This window comes from Schistocerca cancellata, chromosome 9, assembly GCF_023864275.1.
Source record: "Schistocerca cancellata isolate TAMUIC-IGC-003103 chromosome 9, iqSchCanc2.1, whole genome shotgun sequence".
Taxonomy (NCBI): domain Eukaryota; kingdom Metazoa; phylum Arthropoda; class Insecta; order Orthoptera; family Acrididae; genus Schistocerca; species Schistocerca cancellata.
In genome coordinates this window covers 143,726,868-143,746,209 of record NC_064634.1, presented here as the reverse complement: position 1 = coordinate 143,746,209, position 19,342 = coordinate 143,726,868, and positions in this window count along the sequence as shown.

Below are 19,342 nucleotides of genomic sequence, written 5' to 3'. Positions count from 1 at the left end.
TTCAATGGACACTGACAACTTCGGTTCGAGAGTCACTGACTTACTTGCTTGAACATCAAATGCGTTATCTTCCTCTTCATCTGTAGGCCTTTCTCGTTTTAACGAACCACTTTTTAACCAACGGTCCATTTTTAACTACGCAGACTATAGCTTCTGCGAAAAACACTACTGTTTTAGAACAGAACGTTGAATATGTAAACATCACGGTCTTTGAAAGCACTGGCAATAAATCAACAATGGCCGATTGTCGTCTGAAATGCGAGTTTCTGTGTAAAGTGACTGTCAGTTGTCAGCTGCAAAGAGGCAGCGCGCGCAGTCTAACGGCATACGGCAGAACTATTTGCCTCTATCTAATTCTAGTTTTGCGGTAGAGTGTGCTAGTGTCAGTTGGCTCTAGAAGACGCTAGCGCAGAAATTTAAGCATTCGCTACAGCTCTGCTCATGCAGGAAGTGGCCCAAACAAAAAATCTGTTATCATACGAAATATTTTTAATATTTTTTTTATTCTAATAGCACCTTGCAGACCCCTCTGGCATAGCTCGCGGACCCCTGGGGGTCCGCGGACCACCTGTTGGCAACCACTGCCGTTGTGAGATGCCTAATCGTTGAGAGATACATCGTGTCCTGTTATCCGGGCTACGTTGAACAGCATCTTTAATATCCTCATGATCGTCTTCACGTGTCGAGCGCAAGTACTGATTATGAACGCTAGGTAGAGAACCTGTCTCGCGTAACATTCGGAATACTCCACTAATGGTTCGTGCATTCGGAATCCTCCGAGTTGGATAACGTACGCAACAATTGTTAACTGCAGCCGTAGCATTACCATCACATTTGCCATAAACACCATATCAGCGTATTTCTCTGCCGTAAATTTCAAAGACATCCCTATTTCATAAATAATCTACAAACTACAACAGATACTATGTGGTTTCGCTTAAATACACTGTTGTTATTATGTCCTTTCGCTGAACAATACAGAATACTAACTCGTTTCAAGTTTAGGAAACGACTGAAACAACTGACTAACGGTTTCCAATAATGACATAAACGTTTCCATATTCTTAATGGAAAGCAGAGAAATTTACTTGTGTAACTATTGCAGATACACCTACGGGACGTATTTTATTAGATTCACGAGACCAGTAACAACAAAATAAAAGGAAATAGTGATTTACTTTAATCCCGTACAGTTTTGCGATGGCTCCATAGTAGCGAAGTTGCTAAATTTCAGGAAAAATCTTTTATTAGCCGTAACTCGGTAACTAAACATTTTCGGACCTATGTTTATATGAACTTTTTTCTTTAGTTTTACTTGTAGAATAACATATTAAAATATTTGCATATCTTCATGTATACATCACGAGAGGTAATATGGCTGACTCCCTTCAAAGAAATACTTTGTCTTTCTCGAAGTCATCGATAGATGTCTCTGTTGTGGAGGAATCGCCGTGACTGCGGCAGCCACTCTAGCAGACGAATTAAAGCAGCAGCTCTTGATATGGTCATCTGGCTCATTCGTTGCAGTTCTGGAAGTTAATGCTACCTTTTCTTTCTATACAACTGAGAACCTGTTCACTTCGTACTCATTATCTGCATTGTGATATTAGTACGAAATGAACTTAGGAAGCTCCCCCAATGCTGAATAATTGTGATGGTCGCGTGAAGTGGGTCCTACTTTGTTACGGAGCTCGCTTATTTCCAAGTCCGTATCGATCTTAGTGCTGAGTTTTCACTCAGACGGCGCTTTGGCGTTAGGCGGTTTTTTCCGTGTGTGATCGCTGGCCGGAGCTTAGCTGGAGGCGTGTGAGCTGGGAAGAGGTGGCTGCTTCGGCGTGAAGACAGTTCGGCAGCCGGCCGGAGTGGCCGAGCGGTTCTAGGCGCTACAGTCTGGAACCGCGCGACCGCTCCGGCCGCAGGTTCGAATCCTGCCTCGGGCATGGATGTGTGTGATGTCCTTAGGTTAGTTAGGTTTAAGTAGTTCGAAGTTCTAGGGGACTGATGACCACAGCAGTTAAGTCCCATAGTGCTCAGAGCCATTTGAACCATTTTGAACAGTTCGGCTCGGCTGGGGTTGTTTGCGTCTGGACGCCGAGTAAGGCCCGGTGGGAAGACCGGGCCGTGATTTTACGGTTAACAGTGTGGACAGCGGCGTGGTGTGCCGTTTAACTTGATTCGCAAGGCGATCAAAATCTCGCCTGTTGTAGTTTGTCGAGCCTGAGTTTGAAATACCTTCTATGTGCGGCGGGATGTCATTTCGTCCTGATGTCTCTCCGTCGCTGGGATTGCTATCCTCGTTTACCGTCCCATGGATGTATATCGATGGGGTACGCTGCTCTCTGTACTCTACTAGACGCTGGTGATGGAAGTGCGTCGTTCAGCGGCACGTTAGTCTGGGTGCTTTATGTTTGATCTTCAAGTGCATAGTCTTCGAGTGGCACTCCTTAGAGTTTCCCTTGAGCAGTTAGACTGGAGTTTATTTTGCTTTTGGTGCTCCCGCTTTCCGTTAACGAAGGTCAATCTTGATTCGGCACTCCGTACGACGCTTGGCACCTCATCAGGCGGGTCGGAGCCACCTTCGCGACAAAACGGAAGCTTTTGGACTGAGAAGTTTTGTGTTTTGCTTATTGTTCATAAATTGTTGTTTTGGTATTAAGTTGGCTGAGGCTTCTTTTGGATTTCCCGGCAGTTGGTCTGTTTTCCGGCCCGGGCTAGGTCTCGTTATTTTAAAGGTCGGTCCTTGTTTTGGCTTAGTACGATTTTTGTTTACTGCCTGGTGGTTCTGGTAGTACGCCGGGTTGCTGTGGTTGTGTTGCATTTTGTATGGGGCTGTGCGCTCGGAGCCGTGGAGTACCATTTGTGTGAACTGCTTCACTGGGGAATACTGATCGGGCCATTCTTGGTCCTCTGCTGTATGAAATGATTTTATTATTATTTTAAAGTAATATTATCACTTAAATGATTTAATTCTTGTTGCGTTAATTGCAACGTGGGTACTGAGAAATTTAGTAGTGTAATTACGGAAGATTTAATAGTGGCAGATGCCCCTTTAGCTGTTTCGTAATCTGTTAATTACCGAAAGACCTCAAGCTCATAGTCATATGATGTGATTTTCTTAAATTATTGTATTTTTATGTCATGTTATTGTTTTTTAATTTGCTGATCACTGGTGTACTGTTCCAAGTATTAAAATGTTTCAGGTAGCTATTACTTGAGTGGAACGCGCAGAACCGCAACGGAGAGAGTAATTGCGTGCCTTACGTGTCCGTTGTTGGCGCGGCCTTGTGTCCGTTGTTTGTTTTGGTGCACCTGAGTTAAGTATTGTGTTGCCTCCTCCCTTGCGGCCCCGTCGTGTTCTTCTCATAAACATTTCCTTCAAGGCATTTTCGTTAATTTCATGTTAGTATTATTTTAATTTCTTACAATGGTAAAATTGTGCTGCCTTCATTATGCACACTGTTTGTCATAGCGGAGTTGATGTGCCATTGTAATTTCTTAAACTCCATTGTGTGTGCCCTTCCTGATACATATTGTTTGTCATAATAGATTTGAGTATGGCAATTATAATGTCTCATGTATCATGACGTGCCTGTGTAATGGTGCAATAAATGGATGATCGTTATTTCTGTTTTTGGCGCCCTTCATGCCTCCTTTCTTGTCCCTTTTGGTACGCTATCCTTGTACTCGTGTTGGTAATCCCACTTCATATTTGTTTGCCAAATTACAACTGTCGCTCTACTTTCTTTCTTTTAAAGTGAGAACCTGTAAACTACATACTAGTTATTTACATAGTGATTGCCTTATAGACAGTACTTAAGGAGAAGCTCCGCCACTGACAAATAAATGCGGGAAATGTGTTCTAATTGTGTGGGGAAAAATTACAATTCACTGTCGGAAAAGTAAACTTCTTTCTTCGCATCTGGAAGTTAGTGAATCAACGAGAAGTAACATCAGCAGGAATACTCCTGTACTAATACGAGAATATATTTCGTCTGCATATCTACTTTAGTTGAAGACGCTCTTGTTTGGAAGAGAAGTCTCCTAAAATAACTAGGTTGTAAAATTTCTTTTACACTTTATAGGCACCTGAGTCCAAATTACATTTTAATTCTTTCTCACATGTGTCAGTCTTTTTTATATATTTTTTTTTTGTTTCTCGTGGTAGTTTGTTGTTACCAGATAATCAATGAATTTGAATATTTACTCGCATTTTTGTGTTTCATGCATAATTTGTAAATTATAGCCAGTGAAAAGTCCCTTAAGCTCTCAGAAACAGGATAATAAAACGTTTTCCGATGGCAGGAGGCGAGCTACAATGCACAGCATCATCCACTAGAAAGGTCGTTATCCACTACACCAAACTGACGCGGCAAATTAACGACGGGATTGTACAGAGTGATATTTTCACGGAGTGACACTGGCACGGAGGCTGGGGCTCTTGCCCAGCTAATCGCCTTTTCGCAGCTACAGGCACACTAACGTGGGAAACTCACCATCGCACCCCTCTCAGATTTAGTCGTACGATGGCCCAGTGGATAGCCGGTCAAAATCCGAACACAGATCAAGCATGAAAACAATAAGAAGGTATACGGATTATGTCAACAAAACACAGTAGAAGCAGTGACCGATCTGAGCTTACAAGTGCAAGATTGAGTAAACCTAAAATTCCCATGGCGTCGTGGTTTAAGTCGCCTTTCACTGTGGTGATGCGCGCACGCCTTGTTTGTGTCTCGCCTGTTGTGCTGCTTGTGAGCGAACGCTTTTGTCACAGAGTCCCGACTTCACTGATCGTCATGGCGTTTTCATACTGTCAAGCCAAAATTAAATTAACTTTTCTATTAGATCACGAACGACCGAAGGCGTATGAATTTGAACGTTCTATACGGGATGAAATACGTCCATCGCCACAAGACGTTCTCGGAAAACATTTTTCGACCCCCAGTACTACTGTGTACATAAAGCTGGCGAATGACGAGCTGTACGCCAGGGTTGTGCGGCGCCACGCTATCTCTAGTTTCGATACTGTGATGGACATATAGGGACTGCAGTGGTTGATCACGCTGGTTTTGGTCTCCGAACGTCGCGGGTTTGCGAACTCCCGTTTGAAGTACCGTCGGACGGTCTCTTAAACCTCACGACAATGTCGTCAGTCACGTGGTGAAACGTGGAAGACGATCGAAACGTACCGTCTCTTCAATGGTGTCCATCAGATAAAAATTGAACTACGGAAACCCTTTCCTTCTTACTTGGTTATTGCCGGCGGCAGAGCTGTCACCATGTACGACGGCCAACCACGCACCTGTTCAGGTTGTGGCCAGGAAGGCCACGTCCTTTCTGAATGTCTCCGACGTAGACTGGTTCAGACGCCGATCGGAGACGTCGCTCCTCCTGCGACGCCCACTGTCTTACGCGTTTGCGGCGGTGCTGCCTGCTACGCCCCCTCTGAATCAGTCGGTACCGGTGTCGACTCCTCTTGACAACGCGATGGACGTTTCGCCTGTCTCTCCTACACCCCTGCCGGAGGCAATACAAATGCACGACCGCCGGCCGCTGTGGTCGAGCGGCTCTAGGCGCTTCAGTCCGGAAGCGCGAGGCTGCTACTGTCGCAGGTTCGAATCCTGCCTCGGGCATGGATGTGTGTAATGTCAAATCAAATTGGTTCAAATGGCTCTGAGCACTATGGGACTTAACATCTGAGGACATCAGTCCCCTAGAACTTAGAACCACTTAAACCTAACTAACCTAAGGACATCACACACATCCATGCCCGAGGCAGGATTCGAACCTGCGACCGCAGCAGTCGCGCGGTTCCAGACTGAAGCGCCTAGAACCGCTCGGCCACTTCGGCCGGCTTGAGTAATGTCCTTAGGTTAGTTAGGTTTAAGTAGTTCTAAGTCTAGGGGTATGATGACCTCAGATGTTAAGTCCTATACTGCTTAGAGCCATTTGAAATGAACGACGACCGTCAGCAGACACAAGCTGTCTGTCCCGACCCCACGGTTGTTGATCATTGACCAGTACGTACGTCCGTCATTCTGCCATCTGGACACATGTCAACGATAGCCGCCCGCCGTCCGACAGGGAACAGCACGTTAGGAAGGAACGTTCGCCGAGGAAACGGAAGAGACAGCGCCGTACCCCTTCTGATGACTGCGTCCATCGGAGGTCTGCACAACATGACGATCCGGCAACTGACGGTGCACTGTCCTCTGACGCCCTGACACTTGACGACGCGGCGTCCTTCCCTGCCTCCATCTCCAGTCAGCGTCCACCGCCTTCGTCTGATGCAGTTGCCTCTCTTTCTGTGAGGACCCCTCTTGGAGGGGTCGGTTCCCTCCCCGTCACAGTGAAATGCCTCTCCGTAGGGGCCTAACAGGGAGTTCCCTGTGCTTCCCCCGTGTTTGAATCGCCTGTCCTCTTGGCGATGGGAGCTTTCCAGACTTATTGCATAGCCAGTGTCAACACTATTCGTGTACGCTACAAACTGGCTTTACTCCATGTCATGCTGTTTGCCGAGGACGTGGACGTAGCTCCCCTTCAGGAAGTGCATGTTGCAACTTTCTATGCTCCTCATGGTTTCACAGGACATGTCTCTCATGCTTCCCCTACTGGTAGAGGGGTGATGATCCTCTTACGTGACGGTATCCTCGCTGATGCAGTTGCCTATCTCTCTACATCTACATCTACATGATTACTCTGCAATTCACATTTAAGTGCTTGTCAGAGGGTTCATCAAACCACAATCATACTATCTCTCTACCATTCCACTCCCGAACAGCGCGCGGGAAAAACGAACACCTAAACCTTTCTGTTCGAACTCTGATTTCTCTTATTTTATTTTGATGATCATTCCTACCTATGTAGGTTGGGCTCAACAAAATATTTTCGCATTCGGAAGAGAAAGTTGGTGACTGAAGTTTCGTAAATAGATCTCGCCGCGACGAAAAACGTCTTTGCTTTAATGACTTCCATCCCAACTCGCGTATCATATCTGCCACACTCTCTCCCCTATTACGTGATAATACAAAACGAGCTGCCCTTTTTTGCACCCTTTCGATGTCCTCCGTCAATCCCACCTGGTAAGGATCCCACACCGCGCAGCAATATTCTAACAGAGGACGAACGAGTGTAGTGTAAGCTGTCTCTTTAGTGGACTTGTTGCATCTTCTAAGTGTCCTGCCAATGAAACGCAACCTTTGGCTCGCCTTCCCCACAATATTATCTATGTGGTCTTTCCAAATGAAGTTGTTCGTAATTTTAACACCCAGGTACTTACTTGAATTGACAGCCTTGAGAATTGTACTATTTATCGAGTAATCGAATTCCAACGGATTTATTTTGGAACTCATGTGGATCACCTCACACTTTTCGTTATTTAGCGACAACTGCCACCTGCCACACCATACAGCAATCTTTTCTAAATCGCTTTGCAACTGATACTGGTCTTCGGATGACCTTACTAGACGGTAAATTACAGCTTCATCTGCGAACAACCTAAGAGAACTGCTCAGATTGTCACCCAGGTCATTTATATAGATCAGGAACAGCAGAGGTGCCAGGACGCTTCCCTCAGGAACACCTGATATCACTTCAGTTTCACTCGATGATTTGCCGTCTATTACTACGAACTGCGACCTTCCTGACAGGAATGCACGAATGCAGTCGCACAACTGAGACGATACCCCATAGGCCCGCAGCTTGATTAGAAGTCGCTTGTGAGGAACGGTGTCAAAAGCTTTCCGGAAATCTAGAAATACGGAACCAACTTAAGATCCCCTGTCGTTAGCGGCAATTACTTCGTGCGAATAAAGAGCTAGCTGCCTTGCACAAAACGATGTTTCCTGAAACCGTGCTGATTACGTATGAATAGATCGTTCCCTTCGAGGTGATTCATAATGTTTGAATACAGTATATGCTCCAAAACCCTACTGCAAACCAACGTCAATGATATAGGTCGGTAGTTCGATGGATTACTCCTACTACCCTTCTTAAATTGTACATTAAAAACGCATAGCAAAAAGGAAGGGGGAACTGCACATCTTGCCAACATACACTTGCGTGTTATTTTCAAAACAACTTAAAAAACCTGCAAGGGTAAAAATCAACAGGTAAATTATAAGGTGTCAGAGTACAGGACTAGTAAAAAAGAAAAATATACAAATAACATGACATCAAATATAAGATAATTTGTTATAGCACAGTAACCGCCATCTGTCGTGGGAAGTCAGAGGTGCAAAGTTCTTAATTTACGTAAAATATTACGTTGAAACCAAGAAGTCAAATACATAAATAGAGGTGATTGTTCAATATAAGCCACGATTTAACAGGTCAAAATGTCATGAAACACAATAATCTTTATAAAAAAATTTACGGTGCAGACTAACAATTTTTTGTCGTATTTAACGACATGATGATACACACATCTCATTCGTTCATTTGGGCTGAAGATGATAATTATATGATCGAAAATCGATTTTGCTGTTAATAAATCATCAAAATTACGGCCAATGCTGACCTTCCTTCTACTTTTATTTATCATATGGTCGTTGTGCACACAGCACTATATGGAGTCGCCAATGAGTTACTTATTTTGCTTTTTCCTAAAGGATCAATGTCTGGTATCATTTTTCGAGTAATACTAATTCAAATAAAAGCCCTCTGTGAGCTTCTGTGGATGGATTTTGTTTTCTTCATTGTGTAAAAAAGCTGTAACATGTGAGACTAATCCCGGACGCAATCCTAGCTGCAGACTTTAAATTCGTGAAAATTGACTCCGGGAAAACAGAAATCTACGAGACTAATTTTGCTGTGAAACTAATCACTCAAATGTCATACTGTACGTGCAGAAGTTCCAGCTCTAGACGAGTCTCCACACTGTCAGCGTAACCTGAAAATCGATACTCCACAACCCTTTGCAAGCTGAAAAGCAGTATGGCGCTTTTTTCATTTTTCTTTCGACATCGGCTTCTCGCTGTTCGCCTTCCAAGTGTCCACAATCTTTTCCATGGACTCTGTTGTAATTGTTTCGTTATTTTCAAATGCTTCAAGCGCGTTAATAGAACCCTAAGCGTATCAAGAAAGCATCGCATACAGTAAACGTGTAGACTAACCCGACCATCAAGTTATTCTCCATTTTAACGGGGGACTCCACCCTAAAACTTCAATTTAAAAAAGTTAATGGCTTTTTAACATCTTTGGAATGTTCACTCTTAGATCCTAAAACGATTTGGCGGTATTCGAACTACAAGTACACCTAAGAAATGTTTGAAATACGGTCTGCTTAAGAGGCTGTAGCAAATCACCATAAAAAACATCTTTACCTGAACTTGGCATAAAGTCAAATTGGGGGAAACAAGTTGCAAGATATCCACCAAAACTGAAGCGAAATAACTGACAGCCAGTCGCTGGATATCTATTACTTTGGGTGTTCACTGTGTAAATGTAAAGTTAGGGAATAAACTGAAGTCCTGTTTAATACAATCAACAGGTTCCAAGGAAATTAGCATTGGTATACAATCAGACATTACTATCACTGCACCTCCTCAAGAAGACTGTGAGCAGATTTTTATTCAGAAATTTGAAGAAAGAGGATACTCTGATACTGAAATTACAAGGAGAAGCCTCATATAAACAGAAAGGGAGAACGTTATGGTGCCGGTGAATTTTGACTGGTATGTGTCTCGTATTAACATTCATTTTTTGTTAAAGTGTTGAAATCCATTTCGTCATAAGTTTGTTTTCCTTAGCTTAGTGCCGACTTTTTGTCATAAATATTAACCAATCTGAATGAAATTTTTGAAGGAAGTAGCCTTGATACGTTCTCATACTTCTATGCATTAATGTTATTGAAAATGCAAGCTTTTCATTTTATCATTACATTTATTTACCGATAATTAAAGAAAATTATAGGCTGAAATCTGAGATAAACACTGAAAGCAAATTATTAATATTTCTCATAAAATGAATGCACAGAATTGCTGAACCATATCTTGTGAATGTACCTACAAAATTTGACATGTGAAAATAGTGGTGTAATTACCAAAAATTTTTTTCAAGAATGCCATTAAAATCATATTAAAAACTGAAAACTCGAAACCATTGAAGTTATGTACTTAAAAACTTGATATTGCTGCGTCTTTACGTTTTTAAATTTGGTTTCTATCGGCAAAGTAGAAGTAAAGTTAAATTTATGGGCTGAGCCTCCTCTTAAGCTCTACGCCGTATGTACTGTAAGTTTGTTTCTAAGGTTGCGCCGAACCTAATTTTGGTCATTCCTCTGAAGGCAGCACAAGCACATTGTTTGCAGTTTTCGTGCGCTACCAGCTGGCCTGGCAGCGCTACGTAGCGACGTCTGACTGTTCTCTTTTACCGCGAGCCGGACGACAAGCGAGCGTGTGCGCTCTTGGTCGCCTAGCCACATCCTGAACAGACTTGCTGTAGTCTACGACATACGTTACTAGAAATTGGTTTTAACAGTTTTAACATACGTTCAAAGGTTGCAAAACTGCGAGCAGTCACTTTTTTATGACGATTCATTTTACCTTTACCAGTTTAATGGTGGTTTGCTCACCTTCTAACGGAGTGAGAAAGTGTGGTTTTAATTGCATGTCATTTGCCTGCGTTTCCGCTTCAGAAATTCTGTATTCGGTGTCCGCCCAAACAGAATTTGATTCCAAGAACCTCTGAAGCCGAAAGCTGTGATTATTCCTCAGAAAAGGCTTGTCCTTTGAGATAGTCTTATCAGTCCTCATCAGGGAATATTTTACAAATTTCAAGAGACATTCAGCAGACTTTGTGTCGTTTCAAGTGAATACTATTAGGAGGTGGTCTCTTTTCGTCCCCCATTAAATTTATTTACAGTATTTACAAAATTTCTAATAATTACGTTAAACTAATTGTCAATGAAAGTTCCTTGCAGATTAAAACTGTGTGCTGGACCCAGACTCGAACTCGAGACCTTCGCCTTTCGGAGGCAACTGCTCTACCAACTGAGCTACCCAAGCACGACTCACGCCCCATCCTCACAGTTTTACTTCTGCCAGTACCTCGTCTTCTACCTTCCAAACTTTACAGAAGACCTCAGTTGGTAGAGCACTGGCCCGCGAAAGGTAAAGGTCCCGAGTTCGAGTCTCGGTCCGGCACACAGTTTTAGTCTGCCAGGAAGTTTCATATCAGCGCACACTCCGCTGCAGAGTGAAAATCTCATTCTCAGTACGTTATCAAACAAAGCAAATTTGCTTTGTCCATAGATAATTTTATTTATTGACCGTTAATATTTTGTTTAAACGTTTTCTGTGGGAGACATATAATGATGCCGGCACGGTACATCAGCGTGTTCGGTCAAAGAGCCGGTTGGCCTCAGTAATAAAAAACTGAGTGGAAGGATCAACAAACGAACTTGAACGGATGTGATGTGACGTCCGCAACGACCGAACACAAAAAAAGTTGGTAGAGCACTTGCCTGCAAAAGGCAAAGGTCCCGAGTTCGAGTCTCGGTCCGGTACACAGTTCACACAGTTTTAATCTGCTAGGATGTTTCATATCAGCGCACACTCCACTGCAGAGTGATAATCTCATTCTAATTTACAATGCTTACAAATTTTGCAATGGTTCTTACTTTTTTTTCGCCATTTGAACTTCTGTGCGTAGGCCACACAAGCCAGAACCAATTTTTGATTTTAAGTTCCCATCAGTTTGGAGTTTCTTTAAAGCCTTTGCAATCGTTTCGTCAGTCTTCATTACTGACTTTCGTCTTCTTTACCCATCAAAGTTTAAAATTAGTCGGTAAAACTGGAGGCCGAGGTACTCTGCATCTTCTCAAAGATTTTCCACCATTGAGTAAACATTTGGATGAACTTTTGATGTTGATGAACTTATTTTTCGGTTCCATCATTCTGAGAAGTTTTTAGTGCGATGACTCTTCCCACTGAAGTTACACATCTCTGTTGGCATATGTTCATTATTGAGCCACTGATCCACAAAACAGTCATAAAAGACCTGAAGCTATTGGTTTTCAGGTGCGCTCTCCTGTATACACAGCCAAACGTCATCCCAAATTTCCAGCGGAAGGCGTGCTAGAGCAGAACACGTTCTTTCTCGTTTTCATTATAGGCTGGAACGAGGTCGTAACACTGAATTGGTTTCCACAAACATTCATGAAAATGGTAATTGTAACCAGTAATCTCTGTTCCTGTACACAAATTGTTACCTGCTTCGTCGATGGCAACTTCGAAGTCCGTCATCAGAGATGAAGGGTTGAATACACTCATGTTACTTTTAATAGCTTTAAGAAAGCGTTGATATGTTTCTCTCTTTTTGTTTGACAGCAAAACGTAAACAACTGTAACGGAGTTTATTTTTTCCCAAGAAATATTAAGGTCGCCGTGGAGGATAACCAACTGTCCAAACTGCTTGCTCGAGCCCTTGAACGTTCCATCCATGAAGAATGATTCGTAGGTTGATAAACACGTTTTTCCCTCTTTGCTGGCGAACACCAATATTCTGTCATTTGGTCTCCTGCTATCATCTACAAGTAAAATATTGCCACCATCATTCTTCAGCAAATTATTTTCTTGGAAGAATATTTCTCCAGAATCGGTGGGATCTTGTGTAGTTCCCATATATTTTCACCTAATATGATGTAACAGTGGTTTACCTACTGTGTGATGGTAACGATGTTACTAAGTCGTAGCCTCGTCTGAAGTTGTCCTGCTTCTTCGCCGTAAACTGATGAAACTGTAGCGTCCGCTTCTTTTGCCCGCTTCTTTTCGCAGACAAAATGTTTACACACTTCATTTGAAGCTGCATCTGAAATGCAAACATGGTTTCCTTCCCCTAAAACTGTGTTATTTTTTGCGGATAGTCTTCCTTTGCATTTATTCTTTTTAAAATCTACACAACGCCAAGATGTCACATCTTGTTTGGTTGCATACATACTGATGCCTGTTGTGAAACAGCAAAAGCTTCCCTTGTGTGGTCTCGGTGAACTCCATTTCTCAACACTAGAACACGAAACACTTCTTGACAGTCAGAGGTCAACTGCTGTATTGAACTCTGGGTGGAACTCTCGACCTACGCAAAGTGCCAAGCGACTGGACACAGCTCAGGTGATTCCTGTTTATAAGAAGGGCAAGATAACGGAGTAGTAATGTTACGGACCAGTAGCCTTAACATCGGTTTAGTGCAGAATTCTAGAGCATATGCTGAGTTGGGGTATAGTAAATTTCCTAGAGACTGTAAAGGTCACACCGAGCGAGGTGGCGCAGTGGGTAGACACTGGACTCGCATTCGGGAGGACGACGGTTCAATCCCGGGTCCGGCCATCCTGATTTAGGTTTTCCGTGATTTCCCTAAATCACTCCAGGCAAATGCTGGGATGGTTCCTCTAAAAGGGCACGGCCGACTTCCTTCCCCATCCTTCCCTAATCCGATGAGACCGATGACCACGCTGTCTGGTCTCCTTCCCCAAACAACCAAACCAGACTGTAAAGGTCATGTCCACTAATCGGCAGGGATCGTGCGAAATCCAGTTTGCTCTTTTCTCACATGATATACTGCGAACTATGGATGAAGGGAAACAAGCAGATTCCACATTTCTAAATTTCCGAAAAGCATTCGACAAGGTACCTTCCTGCAGACTATTAACGAAGGTACGTGCGTACGGAATAGGCTCTCAGATATGTGAGTAGCTCGAAGACTTCTTAAGTAACAGACTCCAGTATGTTGTTCTCGACGGCGACGAAGGTAACAACACGAGTATCCCAGGAAAGTATGATAGGACCGTTGCTATTTTCTGTATACGTAAATGATCTGGCAGACAGTGTGGGCAGCAATCTGCGTTTGTTCGCTGATGATGCTATGGTCTACAGGAAGGTGTCGAAGACAAATGACTATAGTCAAATAAAATTATTCTGGGTTTGGGACCGCATTGTCAACTGTAAAATTCCAACTTTTTGGCGACTATTGCGAGACGCCTTCCTCGGGGTGTATTGTTCGGGGCTAGCAATACACCCTGAGAAAGGCGTCGTGTAATGGTAGCCGAAACTTCGGAATTTTACAGTTGACAATGCGGTCCCAAACCCAGAAGAATTTTATTGACTGTGACAACGGCCGCGGAAACCTACGTTTACACAAGTGATTGTACGTTGTGTCAAGAGGACCTAGACAAAATTTCTAGTTGGTGTGATGAACAGCAGCTGGTTCTTAATGTAGAAAAATGTAAGTTAATGCGGATGAGTGGGACATACAAATCCGTAATGTTCGGATACTGCGTTAGTGGCATTCTACTTGACACAGTCACATCGTTTAAATATCTGGGCGTAACGTTACGAAGCGATATGAAATGCAACGAGCACGTGAGCATTGTGGTATGAAAGGCTAGTGATCGACTTCGGATTATTGGGAGAATTTTAGTAAAGTGTAATTCATCTGTAAAGCAATCCGCTAGTGCGGCCTATTCTTGAGTACTGCTCGAGCGTTTGGGATACCCACCAGGCCGGTTTGAAGCAAGACATCGAAGCAATTCAGAAGCGAGCTGCTAGATTTGTTAGGTAGAGCCACGCACAATGTGCATGTCAATCAATAAACGTATCTATATCACTCTGTATCACTGTAACGTACAACTTGCAGTGTAAGAAAAGAAAATCCTAGACAGAGCCGAGCAGTGCGGAACGCAAACTTGGTGGCGAAGAGTAAATTGGGCATTCCTGTTGACAGCACCAAGAGTGCATGGAACAAGTTCGTTTTCTAAACGAGACAAAGAGCACATGGTCAACATTTACACTGGTGTACACTAATTTCAGTACAATACAGATGCAGAGCTAACAGGGCCAAGAAACCAGACGAAATACAATAACGCTGTAATGAGCCATTGGAGACCGTTGGCCTATTATGCTAAAATACTCAGAAGGTATCGCTGAACAACCTTTGAAAGTACGTCGGTGGAGTTCTAGTTCACCATGTGTGGTCTTGTAATACGGAATGACCCTTTTTGAGACACCATGTTGTTCGTGGGATAGCGATCTTCAGCTCAGCAACTTCCTTAGTGGTATCCAAGAGAAGTAGGTGAGTGCTGGAACTGGGCTTATATCTTCTTTTCATTTCACGACAACAAAACGAACCAGAACTGATCCCGAGGAACGAGATATACACTTCACATTTCAGACCAGGTCCTGTGACAATGTTGATGATGATCCCGCTGTTGTGGTCCTATCCTTTCTCCCTTGTGCATCAACAGCGCAAAGACAACAGAATACGTGCAGTCAATAAGGAAACCACCCGTGTTCATAACTGAGGTCGCAAATGCACACTCAAGACATATACTATGTGATCAAAAGTATCCGGGCAGTTGGCTGAAAATGACTTACAAGTTCGTGGCGCCCTCCGTCGTTAATGCTGGAATTCGATAAGGTGTTGACCCACCCTTAGCTTTGATGACAGTCTCCACTCTCCCAGGCATACATTCAATTAGATGCTGGAAGGTTTCTAGGGGAATGGCAGCCCATTCTTCACGGAGTGCTGCACTGAAAGAGGTATCGATATCGGTCGGTGAGGTCTGGCACAAAGTCGGTGTTCCAAAACACCCCAAAAGTGTTCTATAGGATTCAGGCCAGTCCATTACAGGGATGTTATTGTCGTGTAACCACCCCGACACAGGCCGTGCATTATGAACAGGTGCTCGATCGTGTTGCAAGATGCAATCGCCATCCCCGCATTGCTCTTTAACAGTGGGAGGCAAGAAAGTGCTTAAAACATCAATGTAGGCCCGTGCTATGATAGTGCCGTAGTGCCGCGCAAAACAACAGGGGGTGCAGGCCCCCTCCATGAAAAACACGACCACACCATAACACCACCGCCTCCGAATTTTACCGTTGGCGCTACATACGCTGGCAGATGACGTACACCGGTCATTGGCCATACCCACACCCTACCATCTGATCGCCACATTGTGTACCGAGATTCGTCACTCAACACAACGTTTTTCCACTGTTCAATGTTTACGCTTGAAAGGTGGCTACACTGAGTCACAGCGCCAGAGACTGCGCCAAAGATTATTATTCCGCCGCCTCCACTGGTGCAGTAGTAGTTGAGAGGATGTCGAGGGCAGTTGTTGTTCTGTTGGGCGAGAGAGTAGATGCTGTTCGGTTGGTGTAATGTATAGATGGAAGAAGTTGCAATTGTCAGAGTGTATTTGAGGAGATGGGCTTTTGATTTATGATGCTTGTGTAATGGAAAATTTTCGTCAATATATAATGAGGTAAAGAGGTATTACAGTTTTCTTTAATGACAATGCCTCTTGCTCACAGGTACAGTCAACAAGGCATCTGGCTCGTGTTCATTTATTAGACTTGTAATTCTGGTTTCTATGTGCAATTATAGTATTTCTGGTTTTTCAATTAGTTCACTGTAAATGGTGTTTAAAATATTTTGTCGTGTTGAGAAAGAACCGAGCCAGATACATGTACGTTGAGTCACACTACCACACACAGAACAGTTACATTTGTGCTTTGTTGTTTCATAGCTTTTATAGTTGCAGGGGACTTAATTAATCAATTGTGTTAATGGAAATTCCTTGTCATCCTTTATTTTTATTTTATACAGTCAGATTGTGTGCTAATACTAGTCAGGGCCAACCGGTTACGAGACTTCGTAACCGGTCACAAAGCTACTAAAATTACTGCATTTATTCTTTTAATTAAGCCCCCATGCACGCTCCTTACACCAAGCGAGGCGTCGCTTGGCATTTACCGGCGTGATACATGGCTTATGAGCAGCCGCTCGAGCGTGAAATCCAAGTTTTCTCACCTTCCACCTAACTGTCGTAGTACTTGCAGTTTGGAGTTACTGTGTCACGGTCTTGATAGATGTCTGCCTATTACACATTCCGACCCTCTTTGTCGGCGGTGTCTGGTCAGTCAACAGACGATGTCGACCTGTACTCTTTTGTGCTGCACGTGTCCCTTCACGTTTCCACTTCACTATCATATCGGAAACAGTGGACCTAGGGATGTTTAGGAGTGTGGAAATCTCACGTACAGACGTATGACACAAGTGACACCCAATCACCTGACCACGTTCGAAGTCCAGCACAATACACCTAACATGAAGAACATATGTTTTTGGGGTGGCCGGATACTTTTGATCACACAGTGTATAAGCAGTGTTAGATGTTTTTACCGGCCATCGGATTAACCTGTGACAGTTACAGAGTCATTCAAAGAAATTCTAGGATCAATACAGCGTAAATACCCAGATCATGCAGTACTAGCTGGAAGCGACTTTAACCTACTGAGTATAGATTGGGTAAGTCTGCCGGAGGCCTCATCCGAGATGTGGAAGCGGCCTTGCCTGTGGCTATCGAGCGTGGAGGGTGCAGTCGTCTGTTAATTGTGTCTCACGCCGGCACCAAAGACGCCTGTCGCACAGGTTCTGAGGCAATCGTCAGTTCGTACGGGTGGCTGGCGGAGGTGGCGAAGACTGGCGACGAAGCGTGGGGGATGCAGGCAGAGCTTGCAATATGTAGCATCGTTCCCAGTGTGGGTCGGGATCCTTTGGTTTGGAGCCGAATGGAGGATCTCAACCAGAGGATTCGTCGACTCTGTGACAGTCTTGAATGTAGAGTTCTAGACCTGCGTTATCGTGCTGGGATTTGTAAGACTCCACTTGATAGGTGAAGGGTACACTACACATAATGGCATCCTTCCATCCTTGAGGGATGATGATGTAACATGCTTGGTTCAGAGTCTGCAGCGTCTGCTGTGGCTAAAAAGTCCCACTCGAGAGTGGCAGTCCCAACTGCAGGTTGGACATGTGAAATTTGAGGGACTTCGAACAGAAGCCGCTCTGTCTCTTGGCTTTGTCCTCTTCCTGATTTGTTCCTGTGTGCGTTCGTCCTCTGAGAGCTTGACGCCGTTCCTCCCGTGTTGTGCCGAAATCCTTGGACGTCGCTGAAGTGTCCTCTCCAGGATGCTACAAGCCTGAGCGATAAATATGAAGACTCGTGAGTTGCCCAATCATCACTGTCTCCCTCTCGACCTAAATGATAATTTCCAGAGGAAAGGCAAGCCAATACGACTGGTATCACTTCGGTTGCAGGAGCTGCCGGAAGAGGACGTAGTACGCCTTCCAACCGCCTTTGGGGCCCCACTCCAGATTTTCTTTCAGGGCTTTCTCCCTTAGCCTTCATACTTCCCGAGACCAACCACAAGGCAGTGGTGTGTTAAGGTAATTAGAGAAAGAAAAGGAATGGTAACTGAGGAGAGGGTAGGGAATAGGATACATAAAAAAATGGCTCTGAGCACTATGGGACTCAACTGCTGTGGTCATAAGTCCCCTAGAACTTAGAACTACTTAAACCTAACTAACCTAAGGACAGCACACACATCCATGCCCGATGCAGGATTCGAACCTGCGACCGTGGCGGTCGTGCGGTTCCAGACTGTAGCGCCTTTAACCGCTCGGCCACTCCGGCCGGCAATAGGATATATAGGATACAGGATATAAGACGGATCGTTGTGAGGCACACTTTGTCTGGCTCCTCTGCTGAGACCTGCCCGGCTAGGTTGGACCTGCCAGTAGCTACGCTACCGCCGATATAGCTCCCAGCTTCCCTGGAGCACACAAACTCTCCCGCCCACAGGGACAGTGCTACGATAAGGCGGTGCCTCATGGGGGAGACACAAAGGAAGCAGTTACTCGGGACTTGGGTAACACTTATGGGGTCCACTTAAGGGTCTTTTAGGTTAGGTCCTGGTGTTAGGTACTCTGATAAACACTCGCCAATCGATATGCAGCAAGGGAAGTAAAACGGCGTTCAGAATAATGTCACAATTTTATCAGTAAACTGTTGAAGTATTCGTAATAAAGTTCCCGAATTTACTGTCCTCCAGGAAAACTCTCGCACTCACATTATTCTTGGGACCGAGAGCTGGCTAAAACCCGAGGCGTAAAACTCTGAGATATTTAGCGAGTCGTGGAACATACATAGGAAAGACAAATTAGTGGTCATATACGGGAAGTGTTCATTGCAGTTGACAAAAATATTGTCTCTATTGAGGTCGAAGTTGAGTGTGACAGTGAAATCATCTGGTCGCATATATCAGTCGTGGATGAAACTAAGATAATTGTTAGATATTTTTACCGGCCACCCGATTCTGCTGTGACAGGTCTAGAGTCATTCAAAGAACTTCTAGGGTCTATAGCGTGTAAATACACGGGTCATGCAATATTAGCTGGAGGACTTCAACATACCTAGCGTAAAGAAACTTCCTGGCAGATTAAAACTGTGTGCCCTGCCGAGACTCGAACTCGGCACCTTTGCCTTTCTCGGGCAAGTGCTCTACCA